The sequence below is a fragment of the Trichosurus vulpecula genome, chromosome 5, assembly GCF_011100635.1.
Source record: "Trichosurus vulpecula isolate mTriVul1 chromosome 5, mTriVul1.pri, whole genome shotgun sequence".
In the NCBI taxonomy this organism is placed as follows: domain Eukaryota; kingdom Metazoa; phylum Chordata; class Mammalia; order Diprotodontia; family Phalangeridae; genus Trichosurus; species Trichosurus vulpecula.
This window is the reverse complement of record NC_050577.1, coordinates 236,998,141-237,015,676: the sequence shown is the minus strand read 5'-3', so window position 1 is coordinate 237,015,676 and position 17,536 is coordinate 236,998,141.

The window sequence follows — 17,536 nt, the reverse complement described above, 5'->3', positions numbered from 1 at the left end:
GAGGAGATCCTTGTTCAGTTGTGAGTTAGATATAGATCAGTTTTGAGGTCTCTTCTAACTCTGAGATTCTGTGGTTATTCTCCATTGTCTGAGGAATGCAATATAATGTAGTGGAAAAAGCATTGGACTTAAAGTCACATGACCTGAGTTTGACTCTTATCTCTGCCATTTACTACCTGTCTGATCTTGGGCCTCATGTTTCTCATCTGCAGAATATGTGTCTTGGACTAGATGACATCTAAGGTTCCTTCCATCTCTGAGTAAATAATCCTATGAATGGGAGACTCATCTGGGGAAGAAATTCAATTTGAGAATTGATATGTTCTCACTGTCTGAGTGGCATGTGAGATGTACCAATGGAATTGCCCACAGTTCACCTCAACAACCCTTGACCTTTTTCAAGAACGGCGTCAGAAAATTGCTTTCTAAGGAGCTGTTAGTCAATGACAACATAACAGGTTCTCTGATTTGAATGCATGGCAATCATCAAGGAAAAGGTGACGGACAAGGAATAAATGTATAGAAAATAAGATTGAAGGATCTATGAACTTTGATCAATGCTCATGAATTCTTAGGACTGTTAGTAACACAGCTTCTTTCCTTTTGTCAAAGAAATGACATGTCCATGTCAGACATGGACGGTATGTTGAGTTATTTTCCTTAACTGTATTTCTTGGTTACAAAGCAGGGTTCTATTAAGGTTCAAGAGGGAAAGTCACTGGGAAGTAATAGTAAGATATATTTTTGGAAATGCATCAGGAAAACATTTGAAAAACAAAAAATATAATGCTCCCTTCTCCCAGCAAAATCCCAGATGCCAGACTCACAGTAGCAATCTCTTCTGCAAGTGGTCCAACTCCTTTCATGTCAAAGATTGCTCTTACCCTGTTCATTGATGTTAACATAGAATTGGGTACATAAGACCTGTGAGATAAAATATCTACATCAATGTGTCTTCCCTGGCTGGTAATGCAGCCTGAATTCATAATTGGTGAGGGTAACATTTATTTCTTATTAATGTGAATGAATGAATTAAAAAAAACACCATTTATTAAGCATTTACTATGTAACAAAAACAGTGCTAAGTGTTGGGGATACAAACAGAAAAATCCACATAGGAGCTATTCTCAAGGAACTCACTCTTGATTGAGAGAAACAACACAGATAGGAGGGTTCAGCTACGGGGTCGATGGAAAGTCTCAAAGTCCTAAGGCCCAGGGGTCCTTTGGGAGCATTAGTAGTTTAGGTGACAGTGTCTAGGAATCACTAGGGCATAACAACAGGAGAGAGAGAAAGGTCCCAAATTAAAGGTCATTTGGAAAACTTATGGTGCATATTCTTTGGCCATTTATTTGTTGGGGAATGCCTGCTTTATATATTTGTATTAATTCCTTACATGTTTTGGATATCATATGTTTATTAGGGATATTTGTTTCTAAGATATTCTCCCAATCAAACAGCATCTCTTCTTACCCCAGTTATGCAAATTTTATTCATGCAAAAGCTTTTGAACTTTATATAATCAAAACTGTCTGGTTTATCGTTTATGGTCACTTCTATTTTCTGTTTTTCTAAGAATTCTCTTAGTCCTGAAGAACTTTGTCCTTAGTCTCTGGAACTCCCACTCTGGGGCTCTATTGGCGAGGGGGAGCCATGGTGAGATGTGGTGGTACTTTGACACGTCCTATTCAGGGGCAGTGACCGAGTTTATATGCTTCTGGTTCATGCTTCCAATTGGGCTTTAAGGAATAGTGGTGGGGGAGGGGACACAGGTGGAGGAGGAGCAGTGAGGTAAGACAGGTGGCAGGACTGTATGTATAGGTGATGACTTGAGTGTAGGGAGTAAAGTGAAGCATGATGACTGATCATGATTGCTCAGTGCTTCACATCACCCAGTATTTCAAACCAGGCCTTCTCCAGCCATGTAACACCTTATTATCTGGCTATCTCCTCACCATTTACCTTGCAGTTGTATGTATGCCTTCTGTAAGCTGTCCTTGCTCCCCACCCTTTATAATCAAATCAATGCTGTCCATATTGTAAAGGGTATAGCGGTCTACCCTCTGGCCCCGTTGTTCATCATCCTGGTAATTTTACAAACCACAAGACCCCTCCCTGGCTACCGCTCCCCTATGTGTGTCCCCTCCCTTCCCATTAGAATATAAGTTCCTTGTGGACCAGACTGGTTTTTTTTTTCCCTTTTGTATTTTCATCCTTAGGAATTAGCATAGTGCTTGCCACACAATAGCTTTAACTTGTGCTTTTTCATTTATCTATTCGTTCATTCTCATTGTAACTATGTAAATTGTTCTCCTGCTCTTGCTTACTTCATTTTTGTCAGTTCATAAATCTTTTCCAGTTTTTCAGATTTCGGCACATTTTTTGTTTTACTTGGACTCTGATTTTATTAATATGGAGAATTCCTTATAAGGCAATTCCTTCTACTTATGCAGATTGGGGCACCTGAGTAACAGGCTCATAGGATACCTAGAGCTTGGCGGAAATTCACTGCTACCTTTTCCAACCCCCTTATTTTTTACGCAGAGAAAACTGAGGCCCAAGGCCACACAGATAGTGAATCTCAGAGGTGGCATTTGAACCTGGGTCTTCCATCTCCAAATCTAGCATGCTTCGGAGTGTACTTCTGATTCCCCTATTCCTCTTACATGTTCTATACTCTCCTTCCTTCCTGCCTTTGCTTCTGTTGTTCTCTAGAATTCCCTGTCCTTCACCAGATGGATGCCTATCTGTTCTTTAAAGCCCACCTCAGATGTCTATCAATTCTTTCATTTCTCTAGGAATCTTCCCTAGTTTCCTCCTTCAGTTTCATAATCACCTTGCCTCATCTGGAGCTGCCCATGACACTTGGCTTGTACCACAAATGTGTTATTCTGTACTATAGTTATTTTTGTATGTATCGTGTTCCCATACCATATCTGTGGCTCAGGATTCAAGTCCTGCCTTGGATGCTTACTACTTACGTGACTCTGGGCAAGTCACTTAACTTTCGCAAGCCTCTGTTCCTTCATCTTTAAGATGAGGAAATGCGACTAGATGGCCCAGAAGGGCCCTTCTAATTCTCAATCTGTGATCCTATGACCTTTTCTTAACTAAACTTTATACCTCAGTCTTTAGCAAGTGTGTGTGTGTGTGTGTGTGTGTGTGTGTGTGTGTGTGTGTGTATTTTCATATAGTATACACTTGGTAAATGTTGAATTGAATCCTTTTGTAATATGAGTAATTAATCCCTAATTTATCTGTTTCAAAGTTATACATTTTTTTTCATGATAGAGGGAAGATAAAGAAAAAACAAGAAAAGGGGAAACAATAGAAGTCTGATATGAAAGGGAAAGGACTGATTGAAATTTTGACAGATACATTGTCATCTGACACTTGGTCTAAAAGATCTTTTACTCCAGGGCAGGTACGCATTTTAATAGTTCATATATTACAGAGACTACTCTTGCTAGTCTCTTGGAATGCTAGTTATTTCAAATTTTAAAAAAACCAAACAAACATGGAGGCATTCTGAACCAGATCCGTAAAACTGCGTCATAAGGTCAGGAAGACAAAAATAAGGAGCTGTGTCGAATGCAGCTACACCAACAAAAATATCTCTTCCCTTCCCTGCCATGGCAACTTCAAAATAGTAAAGAATATGTAATGTGCAGTATCCTTATTTGAACCAGGATGCTTAGAGTCCAGCAGCCAACAAGCATCTATTTCAGTGGCAAGAGAAAGTGGATTCCAAAATGGAATTGCACTGATTTGGTAGCATTCATGGAGCTCTCCCAATGGCTGGTGGCAGGATTCCAGAGAGCTGGAATGTGTTCTCTTTTTGATTATTTAACACTGAACATTCACCTTGTGTCTCACTGTTATTATTCTCAGGACCTGGATCTAATGAGGCTGGTGTGTATTAAAGAGTCTTTTTTTCCCCCTTCGGACTTGCCTCGGCAGGAAAGAGGAGAGATATTTGTAGTGATAGAGTTGTGCTTGTCAGATCTCCTTGTCCTAGAAATGTTGGGTAGGGAAATACAGTCCTTATTTGATCATTTTGGGGCAAGGGAAATGAAAATAAGCTGTGTGCAGAGGCTCCAAATCCCCTGGGGGAGCTGAGTGGGAGAGAGGCACTTTGGAAGACCTACAGTTTATTCTTACAAAACAATGTAGCTTCTAAGAAGTTGAAAACATTTGAAAAAAGTGCAGAACAGAATAGCATCATTGTGTGAAGTTATGAAGTTATGCCTCACTCTTGATCCCTCCTCTTTCCCCCTCCCCCAAAAGAGAGGACTCTCAAAGGTTCAGACTTCATGTTCATCTTTGAAATCCTCAAGGTTATTCATGAAGGCCCATTAGTATGATTTGTTTAAAATACAGCACTTAAATATTTAAATATAGCAGGTTAAATGTGTTTAATTTAATTGTTTAACTGATGCATAGTTTCCCAACTATGTAGTAGCTGGCACAAAGCATCTGGCCATTCCATATTTATGCGGTATGGCTTTCCAGAGTATGTGGATGCTAGCTTTAAATATGTATAGCATCATATATTCCTTTGATGCAGAATCATTCATGCATTCAACCAATAAGCATTTATTTAGTACCTACCATGTACCAGGCAATGTCCTAGGTACTAGGAATAAATATAACATTGCTTGACCTCAGGAGTGTATGTTCTGTAAGGAAAGACACCACATATAACATGTAGATGTATAAATCTATTGATATTTTGGACTTATTCTCCCAAATTATATGTGAACTGGAAGGCTAGGTGCCCCAGAACATAATTGGATAGATCTTCATCTCACAGTTCTAAAGGGAACCCTCAGGGGTAATGGGGTTTTCTCTAATGTGATCAGCTCAAGACCCGATTCTAATGTGTTCTGAATATATTAGTACTATCTATTACTGCCACAATATGATTTGCTAATCTCCTCGGTATCATTAATCAGCAATTAACTCCAATTAGCTTTTACAAAGAGAAACTTACTGAGCACATATAATAAGAGTCAAAGTGTAAAAACATCCTCCCTTCACCCTCAAATCAGAGAATACTCCCACCTCTACCATCTCAGTTCCTGAGGAGAGTGGCTCAAAATTAAAGTGTCTACTATGAATATTTACCCCACAAGGTTCACCTATGCCAGGAAATAAGTTGTTCTCACGTTAGAAGGGTTCAGTGTCTCAACTACTTTACTACTTCACAGCTTCACTGCTGAGGTGAGTCAAACAGGTCTTTTCTTAGGGCTGGGGCAGTTGTCATCAATGGCCACCTCTGTTGGCTCTTACTACCATTCTATCTTCAATCTCCTTCATGTATGAACAGGAAGGAGCAAAGACAAAAGGAACAGAAGTAATTTTAGCTCCAAGGGCCATGTGGTGGCAACCTAGTTTTGAAAGACCCAAGACAACTGACCCACCAAGAGGTCCACAGCAGTCATTGCCTACCTCACCTCAGAGAAGAGAAATCAGTGCCTGTGGTATGCTTTATCACTTTTGGTTCTGTGGCCATTTAATAGGCTTTTCTTCAACTGGCACTAGGCCAATAGGAATACCTATACAGAATACCTGAATATGCTTTATCTGGGTTGTAGCTCCCCCATTCCATTTCTTTGTGCACATTCAGATATAGATTCTGCAGATGTTCACATGGACTCTCTGTATATGCTCAGCATGGTTGAGATGCTCAGCACTCAGCTCTCCTGTTATCTAGGTATATAAAAAGTAAGAATATGCTAAATAGTTACAAGGTAATTGGGGAGGGGGGAGATACTAACACCCAGGGCCATCAGGGAAGACTTCTGTAGGAGGTGACCCTGAGCTGACCTTTGAAGGAAACCAAAGATACAAAGAGGCAGAAGTCCTACGTGGTTTGAAAGGCTTTGATCCCTCCAGACCACTGGGTCTGGTGACAGAGTAGCCTCCCAGGGCCAACATAGTTAAATTCCGAGGGGCTAATTTACCCAGAGGTTCAGAGTGTCTATGAACTTGGATGGGGAAAAAAAAATCACATCTTTATTTTCACTAACTCCTAATTGAAATTTAGCACTTTCAGATATGAATGTGGGCAACAAACATTATTTTGAGAAGAGTCCCATAGGCCATTGTGTCCCTGCCAAAGGAGTTCATAACACAAAAAAGTTAAGAACCCTCGTGTTAACAGCGATGCAAATTTTGTGACATCTTGCTAAGATTATCTGATGATGTATGGAGGGTTTCTAATCTACATCAATGACTTAACTTCGACTCTGACAAAATTGTTCCTCTTTCAGAGTATGTGACTTATGTGCATACATCCACATGCACACCCATACTATCATGAAAAGCACCTCTTATAAAAGCCATTATTACAATATTTCAAATATCTGTAATTTCCTGGGTGTGGATTGCTATCCTCTCCTGACACAGATTGATAGTCAGTGGGAGTGGCTGAAAAATCCAACCTTCTTGCAGCCAACTTGAGGATGCTCTCCTCAGAAGTAGCCAGGCTAGTTCTCAGATGACAGAAAGCAGCCCACCATGCACAAAATGAGACATTCACGAAGAAAAAATGACATAAATGCAATAATTTGTTTTGAGCATGGGAGTGACTTAATAAATATTTTAATTGAATTAAATTCAATTGAATTCTTTAAAAATTTTCTTTTAAATTTATTTCTTTTTAGTTTACAACATTCAGTTCCACAAGTTTTTGAGTTTCAAATTTTCTCCCCCCTCCCCACCCAAGACAGCATGCAATCTGATATAGGTTCTACATATACCTTCACACTAAACATATTTTCACAATAGCCAAGTTGTAATGAAGGATTATAGCCAATGGAATGAACCATGAGAAAGAAGAAACAAAAAGAAAAAAACCAAACAAATAAAAGAGCAAATAGTTTGCTTCAATCTGCATTCAGACTCCGTAATTCTTTCTCTGGAGGTGGATCACTTTTTCCACCATGAGTCTTTTGGAGTTGTCTTAGAACCTTGCATTGCTGAGAAGAGCTGTCTATCAAAGTTAGTAATCATAGATACATTGTATCTGTAATTGTGTATAATATTCTCCTGGTTCTGCTCCCTTCACTCAGCATCAGTTCATACAGATCTTTCCAGGTTATCGTGAAGTCCGTCTCCTCCTCGTTTTTTATAGCACAATAGTATTCCAATACATTCATATACCACAAGTTGTTTAGCCATTCCCCAATTGATGAGCATCCCATTGTTTTCCAATTCTTTGCCACCACAAAAAGAGCTGCTATAAATATTTTTGTACATATAGGTCAATTGAATTCTTAAAAGCATAGCCCCTGAGTTAGAGTATATATTTTTATGCTATTATGTGGAAAGCAGGTTTTAAATTCCTAAACCTCCTGGCCCTAGCATTGATTACATGTAAGTTCCTATGGGTAGGGGAGTTGGAAGAGAGAAAAAACATATTTTTGTTTAAAAACTAAAATAAATTAAAAAGACTGCAAGCTCCTATGGGTAAGGGAGGTAGAAATAAGAGAAAAAAATTTTTTTTGGTTAATTGAAGAAATTAAAATGTAAAAAAGAATGTAATGTCTTTGTGATTAGGGTTTGTTTCATTCTTTGTAGATAATAAATACTTGTTGATTGATTAAATATGCAATTTTTATACGGTATTGAAATTACTCTGATGAAGTTTCATGGATTTGAGTCCGTAATAAAAGCAGAGAAGGCTAGCAGGAGTTAAAAGGTGGCAAATCAGCTGCCTTTCCATCCAATAATGAGAATACTTGGTGGAGGAGGGGAGTTTGATGGGGAAGACAAGCATTCAAATTCTTTTCTACAATATAGGAAAGAATCTATTTTTCTAACAAAGCTTTTGACTGTTCTGGTGCCCTTTGGCAATGCATACATTGCTCTCAAAAGGCAATAAAATGAGTGTCTATCAAATTTTTTTGTTCAGTGACTCATTCTTCACACGGAGGTCTCAGTGTGGAGGGCGTCTACGGTGAGGTTGATGATGTGAATCTGGCCTTCTGGCTGAGGAGAATTAGAATAAAGCATAGAATAGGAATGGGTGTACTACTTCATAAAAGTCTTTATTATGCCCTTGGGAAGGTGTATATATTTTGAAAAATGAAAGAGCAACGCTAGGAAGGAATAGTGGCCAAAAATAAGAGGGGAAATGGGCAGAGGGACAAAGGAAAGCTGATGTAAGTTGATAATAAAAAGATTGTACTGACTATGTAATGTACAATGTTCAAAGGTAAACATATTTAAAAAGGAACCAGATGCTGCCAGGGTCTAAAGTATTCCTTGGTTATAAGTTAGGGACCTTTGGATACTTCATGAACTCCTGTAGACTGCAAGTTATTGCTTCTGTGCCCAAGAAAAGAGTCTAGTAGCCCAAAAGGGTTGTTATGTTCCCACACATACTAAATAGGCAGTGGGAAAATCAACTTCATATAGAAAAGAATGTTGTGGGTTAAAAAATTATATTTATGTAGCAGGCTTGCCAACACATGCTTCAGAGAAGTCATGTGGTCCCCTCTCCCTTCTACTATCTTCTAACCAAGATATGAAACTTCTGGGAGATCTGAAACTTAATTCTTTGACAAGGTGTGAACTTGCCTAGGCCTGGGGTCCTTGTTACCCCATAGATATAGCCTGAAGTTCTGGCATTGAGGAAGAAATTTATACACTTTAACTGATCCTTGATCTGTGTCTGTGAAAGGAGATGGGGGTATTTAGAATCTGGAAGAGAGAGGGAGACACACCAAAAGCCAAAAGGAAAGACACACACACACACAAAGAAACAGACAGAGAGACGGAAACAGAGACAGACAGAGACAGAGAGACAGTGACAGAAAGAAAGGCTGAGAGACAGAGACATCAGAGTAACAGGCAATACCCACCAGTAGGGAGGATACACAACCCTCAGGAGCAGATTCCCAAAGTCAAAGACAGAGACGTTATGATGAAATGAGAAATGTTGGACCGAGTTCTCTGCAGAGAGGCCTATGCATCCATGGGAGAAAGGAAGCCAAGGTCTGGGGTAGGAGTAACCTGGACCCATCCATTTGTTGGTACTATGAGTCATGTGGACTATGTAGGTTCCCAGAGAAGATTAGAGGAACCAGAGGAAGAGTTGTCTTGGCTGTTTAAGAGCCCAGGTATGAGTCCCTAAGATTTAACCTTATAAGGTTAAATAAATCCTGTTCTGTTAGCCTGAGAATTTGTATTGTAGCTCAGTGCCCTTTTCCTTTTTAGCAGGAGAAATAGATGCTAATGAATTGAATTCTGGTCTTCCCAGGGTAGAACCTTGGATTGGGGAATTGAGCTATAGAAATTTTGGGAGAGGTCTTGAAGATTGATCAAAGGTCATGCATATGTAGACCTGCAGTTTTGGTTCATGTTGAATCACATTTAAAACCTTAGAAATGTTTCACATTATTTCTAAAAGAGACACTAGTGCTTTATACTGGGTTTCAAAAAAGTGGGAGATGATAGCCTATTTTCAAAAGTTGGAGACAAATTCACCTAGAAATCCATAGTTTGCTGTCCTTAACTGTTCCATGCATTTGCATCCTCTAGTGCCTATATGAGTCCCTGGGAGTAATAGGGCAGAGAGATGGAGAGTATGCATTTATGTGCCTTAAGGCCCAAACTTAGTACCTTGCTGTGTAGCTCTAGATACTCAATAAAGTTTTGACTTCTCTTTCCCTCAATTAATGCCCCAGGGTAGACAATCTACATAATCTGTAGATTGGATGATTAACTCCCCAGACTTTATGCTTATAAAAGGTTGTGTAAACTTTATTCTTAGAAACTTAAAGTGTTATGAACAAAGTAGAGCCTCACAATGGCATTCTACTTGACCAGTCAAACATTTGAAAACACCTAGGTTTTTGGCATCTTGGCCTTTATTCACATTTTATGGCTGATATCCTCCTGATTTTGTCCTGTTCTTTTTATGTTCTTTCTTCAGCCTTTTTCATAACCTTTGTTCCCAAACTGCTCCCCAGATCCTGCCTCTTTTCTTGTGTGTCTGTCAATTGACTTCTTGCCGTTTTCCTGTTAGAGACAACTTGGTAATAACTTGGCTTCAAGAAGACCTGAGTTCAAATCCTGCCTCACTCTCAGTAACTTGGATGAGTTAACATAGGTATAATGCTTCACAAACCTTAAAGCACTATTTAAGTGCTAGCTATTATTAATTGTGTGTAGCTGGGGGTTGTCACAACCTGTCTCAGCTTCAATTTTATCATCTCTAAAATGGGGATGATAATAGCACCTGAGGCTTGTTTTTAGGATCAAATAGGATAACATATGTAAAGCGCTTTGCAAACTTGAAAGTACTATATAAATACCAGTTATTTTTATTTTTTTTGTAGTATCTACCTCAAGTTGTACCACTTTACTGACTTTCCTCTCCTCCAGTTTGTTGCTTCTGATATGCTGTGGGCTAAGAAACCAGATATCTAAGCTTGTTAGAACGTATACAATGAAAGCAACTAGTCTTTTGAATGAGGCTCAAAAAACAGGTCTCTTCCATGAGTCAAGTATGTGAGCTTCAGTGCATGCACCACATTGGTTGTTCAGAGGTTCATTTCAGGTTCTTGACTCTACGAAATTGCTAGAGAAATGACTTCCAAAGAGGAGCAATATCATTGTAATAGCAAACTATGTTAAGCATTATACAGTGTTTTCTGCTGTCTGACTGTTTGGGGTTCAGATTGTCAAATATCGCCTTTCATTTGGTTGATTCAATTCATATTCATATTCAGGTTATTGGGTCAATCCCTGATTCATCTAATCTATGGCTTCATGATGGAGTTTTGCCAACAGCTGATTGGCTCATTATGAAAGAGGGGTTTATCATTAGATTGTGAGCTTCTTGAGGGCAGGGACCGTCTTTTGCCTCTTTTTGTTTCCCCAGCATTAGTACAGTACCTGGCACATAGTAGGAGCTTAATAAATGTTTATTGATTATAGTAGAACTTGACATTTAAAAAAATCAATGTACTAGCATAGAAGTGTTATCTCCTTAAAGTGAACAACATTGGGAGACTTTGCATTTATTATTGTTTAAAACATGTAGGGGAACTTTGTACTCTGAGGTTTTGGTGATCAAGTACCACTTTCCACACACATAGCCTTTCCTGATTTCCCCCACTATGGTTTCGCTCCTTCCCCAAACCACCATTCATTTATTGTGTGCATATTCTGTATCTACGTATCTATATCTATATATGTATATGAAGTCTTTCTGATAGTATGCTCAAGTGGATGGACTGATTCATTTTTGTACTTGTATCCCAAGTCGCTGACACTATGCTTGGCACATGTGAACTTATTGAATAATCATTGATTGAATTGTATTAATTGATAGGTTTTTAATTAATTCTTGTTGATTAACTGGAATTTCCTTCAGAATTGACCATAATGTGGCAATGTTTTATATTTAAAGAAGATATTGATTTTTTGAAAATAGAGGATTTTTGGAGCTGAATAAGGTTGTTGTAACAGAAAGAACACTGGCCTAGGCAGGAAAAAACAACTTTGATTTCTAATACCAGCTGTGCCATTAACTTGCTTTGGGCAACTCATTTATACTACTAGGGCTTTATTTTTTTCCTACCTAATATGAAGGATTTGGCTTACCTATTGTCTAAGGTCTCTTCTCACTTAAAATTTTTCTATGATCCAGCATAGAGGGTGATTTCATAAGCAAATTATGGGAGCAAGGAAAATTTTGTGTGTCAGACCTATGCATAAGGGAAGAATTAATGACCCAACAAGAGATAAGAGAGCATTATGTGATGTAAAAATGGATAATTTTGATTACATTAAATTAAAAATGTTTTGCAAAACACAATCAGTGGACAAGATTAGAAGGAAAGCAGGAAACTAGGGGAAAAATTTATAGCAAGGTTCTCTGATAAAGGCCTTATTTCTCAAATATATAGGAACTGAGTCAAACAGAATATAAGCTATTCCTCAATAAGAAATAGTCATAAGATATAAAAGGGAGGTTTTCAGAAGGAGAAATCAAAGATATCTATAGTTATATGAAAAAATGCTCTAAATCATTATTGTTTAAAGATATAGAAATTAAAACAACTCTGTGGTACCACCATACACCTATCAAATTAGTTAATATGACAGGAAAGGAAAATGACAAATGTTGGAGGGGATGTGGGAAAATTGAGACACTAATACACTGCTTGTGGAGTTGTGAACTGATTTAACCATTTTGTAGAGCAATTTGGAACTGTGCCCAAAGGGTTATAAAACTGTGCATGATCCTTGGCCCAGCAATACCATTACTAAGCCTGTAATGCCTCTGAGAGAGATCAAAGAAAAAGGAAAAGGACCTAGATGTGCAAAAATATTTATAGCAACTCTTTTTGTGGTGGCAAAGAATTGGAAATTGAGGGGTTGCTCATCAACTGGGGAATGACTGAACAAATTGTGGTATATGACTATGATGGAATACTATTGTACTATAAGAAATGATGAGTAGGATGATTTCAGAAAAATCTGGGAAGACTTATGAACTGATGCAAAGTGAAGAGAGCAGAACCAGGAGAACATTGCACACAGAAACAACAATATTATACGATGATCAACTGTGAATGCCTTAGCTATTCTCATCAATACAATGATCCAAGACAATTCTGAAGGACTTAAAGATGAAAAAGGCTATCCACCTCCAGAGAAAGAACTTACGGAGTTTCAATGCAAATTGAAGCATACTGTTTTTCCTTTTTTTCGGGGGTGGTGGTGGCGTTGTGTTTTCTTTTGCAACATGGCTAATATGGAAATATATTTTGCATGACTTCACATGTATATCTATATCAAATCACCTGACTTCTCAAGAAGAGGGAAAGGAAAAGAGGAAGGGTAAGAACTTGAAACTCAAAAAAATCTAAAAACAAATGTTAAAATATTTTTACATGTAATTTATGTGTCCCCACCTCTTTACGAGGAGGGAGGAGGAAAGCTTCATTATCAGTGTTCCAGGACTGGAATTGTTCATTGCAGTAGATCAGAGACTGACTGGTTTTTAGCGTTGTCATTTACATCATAGGTTTCAAATATATTTGGGCTCATTGCAGCTGGTAACATTCCTATATGTGCCAGATTAAAATGAATTTGGGAAATATTTGACAAAAATAAATAAAATTGCAGTAGAATATAGATAATGCTAATATGTGGTTTTCTAAGTCAATATTCAATCTGCAGGGGTCTTTATGCATTGTTTTGTGGCTCTGTTTCTATTTGAGTTCCATACCACTGATTAACTTTTTGTAATCATTGTATATATTGTCTGAAGATGATTAAAAAAGGTACTCCACAGGTGTTTTGAGCAATGTAGATTCCTCTCAACAAGTGTATCATACCCTTTCATGGTGACCCCTTCAAAGAAGGCAATGCTCATTTGTTCTTATGTGTTTTTTTTAAATATGGAGCATCAGATATTCTTTAAATATTCACAGAATTATGAACCTCTAGGTCACCATTTAACAAAATGTTGTACTAGATATTTTCTCCAGTCCTTACTAAGTCTCAACTACCCTCCTCCAAATACGTATCAGAAGTTGAACAATTATTTATGAATCCACAGGACAAGAAAGCAAGAAACCCATTATGGCAAAAGCTCCATAAATTAACATTGGAGAATGCTAATCCTTATAAGCACTCAAGACACTTCCCCCACTACCCTCCATGATTTGGTATGTTGGACAGACCAACCTACGGGCTTCTGATTGGGACTCAGGTTGTGATTTATTGAAGCTGATCGATCAATAGATGTAGAAAAAAGACTTTGACAAAGCTCAGCACAAATTTATATTAAAAAACCTACAAAGTATAGGAATAGAGCAATAGAGTATTTGTCTAAAGCCAAAAGCAAGCATTATATGCAGTAGGAATACACTAGAAACTTTCTCAATAACTACAAGAGTAAAGCAAAATGTCTCCTTTCCCTGATTTTATTTGCTGCCCTTCTAGAAATGCTGGCAATTGTAATAAGAAAAGAGAAAGAAATTGAATGCATAAAGATAGAGAGGAGATACATTTGGTGAACAACATGATGATTTGTTTAGGAAATCCTAGGGAATCAACAAAGACATTAATTGGGGCAATAGCTTCAGCAAAGTTTAGGCTATGAAACAAATCTGAAAAAAATCAACACAATTTCTATATAATGATAATCACATCCAGGAGGCAATAACAGAAAGAGAAATTCCATTCAAAATAACTACAAAGTGCATAAAATATTTGGGAGTCAGTTTACTAAAGCACATTCAGTACTTGTATAGATTCAATTACAAGAATTCATCTCAAAGAAATATAGCAGAACTTAGATAGCTAGAAATGTCTTCGATGTTCATGGCTGGGCCATGCCAATATAATAAAAACTGTAATACTTTCAAAATTAATTTACAGATTTAGTGCTATATCAATTAAACTACCAAAGAAATATCAAAGGGATCTACAGAGCTAGATAAAATAATAAAAAATTCATCTGGAGAAACAAAAGATCTGGTATATCAAAAGAAATAATGAAAAAAGATCAGAATGACAAGGGAATAGCATTTCCAGATTTAAAAATATATTGCAAAGCAGCAATCATCAAAAAACCACCCAATTTAATTGTTTTCTAGTGATTAAAAATAGAAAAGCATATAGATGGAACAGAAAAGACAGAGAAGAATGAAACATAATTTAGTATGTGATAAATCTGAAAACGTAAATTACTTAGGAAAGAACCCCATGTTTCGTAAGAAATCCTGAGAGAACTAGAAAGTAGTCCGGAAAAATATAGGCCTTAGAACAACACCTTGTACTGTATTCCACAATAAATTCAAAAGAGATTGAATTGGCCTGAATATTAAAGATCATACCATAAGAAAATTACTAGAAAAGCAGAAAAGAAATTTTTTTTTTAGCTATAGGAAAGGCACGACTTCTTAACCAAATAAGGGATAAGTAATTAGAAAAGAGGAAATAGAAAACTTTGATTACATGAAATTGTAAAGCTTTTGCACAAATAAAATTAATGCATTCGGGATAAGAAGAGAAGCAATTGAATGGGGGGAAAATCTTTGTATCAAATATTTCTAACGAGGGTTTAATATCCAAGATATAAATATAAATAACTGGAAGAAATGTATAAGATATATAAAAGATCATTTCCCAGCATATAACTAATCAAAACATATGAACACATAGTCCTCAAAAGAAAATATGCAAACTATTTACAACCATATGAAAGAATGCTCCAAAGCATTAATAATAAGTGAAATGCACATCAACATAATACTGACATTTTACATCATGCCAAGCAAATTGGCAAAGATAGCAAAAAATTCAAATAGTCAATGTTGGAAGGGATGTGAAAAGAGAGACATACTAGTGTATTGGTGGAGCTGTGTATTGTTACAAGCTTTCTGGAAAGCAATTTAGAGTATGAAAATAAAGTGACTAAAATGTCCATACCCTTTGACGGAGAGATTCCCAAGGAAGAATGTACCCAAAGAAAGTCTTCGACAAAAATAAAAGTTCCATTTACACCAAAATATTTATAGTATCACTTTTTTTTGTGATGGCAAAGAAGTGGAAACAAAGTAGATCCCCATTAATTAAGGAATGGCTAAACAAATTGTTACACAATTTGTACTATGTAATGGAATATCGCTGTGCTGGAAGAAACAATGAGTATAATAAATACAGAGAAGAACTGAAAGTGTTATATGAACTGATGCAAACTGAAGTAATCAGAGCCAATAAAACAGCATATGCAATGACTACAATAATATAATAGGAAAGAAAAACCACAAGACATTTGAAACTGAATGGGAGGAAATTATGAAGCATAATCTTGGCCTTGAAGAGATTTGAAGACACTTTCCACTTGCTCCTTTGGAGAGGCAGGAGATTCATGAATATGCAATATTGCATCTAATATGCGACTTTTTTTGGATGTATTGACTAGTTTTGCTTATTTTTCTCTTATTCCTCTCAAAATATTGCCTTCTGGTAGGGGGCAAAGGGATAGATGTAAGGGGAAATGTAGGTGATATTAAGATATATCAATGCTAATCTATTTGTTTAAACATATAGGTCATTAATTTTTAGTCAAATGCCTAGTAAAGACTTGGTTGTAGCATAATTTATTCTTACAATATTTGAAGAAGTAGTGGATAATTATTTAAAGAATAGGTATTTTGCAAATAATTTTCCTACATCTATTTCCTTAAGCAATGTGTCCATATTAATATATATATATATATATATATATATGTACATACACATACACTCATGTATGTGTATATGTATTATGTAATGTTAAAGTGTATAGAATAATTACTTGTTTCACTTTGATCAAGTCATTTAACTTCCATAGTCATAAATCATAGATTTAGAGCTGGAATAAACCTTAGACAGTAATTCCTTTATTTTACAGATCACAGATTTAGAGCTGCAAAGGACCTTAGAGGCCACGTAGTTGTCATTGAGAGGCTGAAGTCCACGAATGTTTAACAGACTTGTTAAGGTCACACAGGTGGTAAAAAAACAGATCTGGATTTGAACCCAGTCCTCTGACTCTAAATCAACAAGCAATTAGCAAGTATTGGTTGAGTGCTGACTCTGTGCCAGGCATAACTATGTTGGATGCTGGGAATACAGATATAGTGAATTAAGACCAACCCTATTTCCAATAAATTTATATTCTAATGGGGGAGAGAGCAAGGGTAAAAGTAATTATATAGCTCAGCACAGTGTCCAGCATATAAAGTGCTTAATAAATGCTCTATCTCTCTGTCTCTCTCCCCTCTTTCTGTCTCTCTGTCTCTGTTTTCTCTATGTGTGTATATGCATACATACATACATATATATATATAATGAATATAAAAAGAAGTGCATATAAATACAAAATAGATAAATACAAGACCACTAATTGTTGAACAGATCAAGGTAGATTTCCTGTACAAGGTGGTGACTGAACTGTATCTTAAAAGAAGAGATTTCATAAGGCAGAGGTAAGAGGGGAGTGCATTCTAGGATAGGGGGACAGCCATTTCAAAGGTATTGTTATGGCAGATGGCATTATGTTTGTGTGGAAGAGAAAATCAGTTTGTCTATATCACAGAAGCTAGGCAGGGAGTAATGTAAAATGAGGCTACAAGCCTCTCTCCACTAAGTGGTGATGCTTGTCTCTTCCTCTGTCAAATGACCAAATTACATTTTATGGCCTTGAAGGTTCCTTCCAGTTCTAAAATATGTCATCTTGTGATTTTGTGTACTTAAAGGAAAGGTGACAAGTTTCAGGGCTTTGAAGTCTACGTTAGCTCTGAAACCCTATAAGACAGATTTATAGTCTTAGGTACAGTTTAAATATAAATCATTAGTAGAGCAAAAGGTTTTCCCTAGTGCCCTGAAATAAGAATTATAGAAAACAATTAACAAAATATGTGTAAGTTATAGTGACTCCATTAAGACAAATTGTTCTCAAATCTTTTGTTATTAAGTTGGGTGAAAGATGATGCTGTTTTGTTCTCAAAATCTTGTC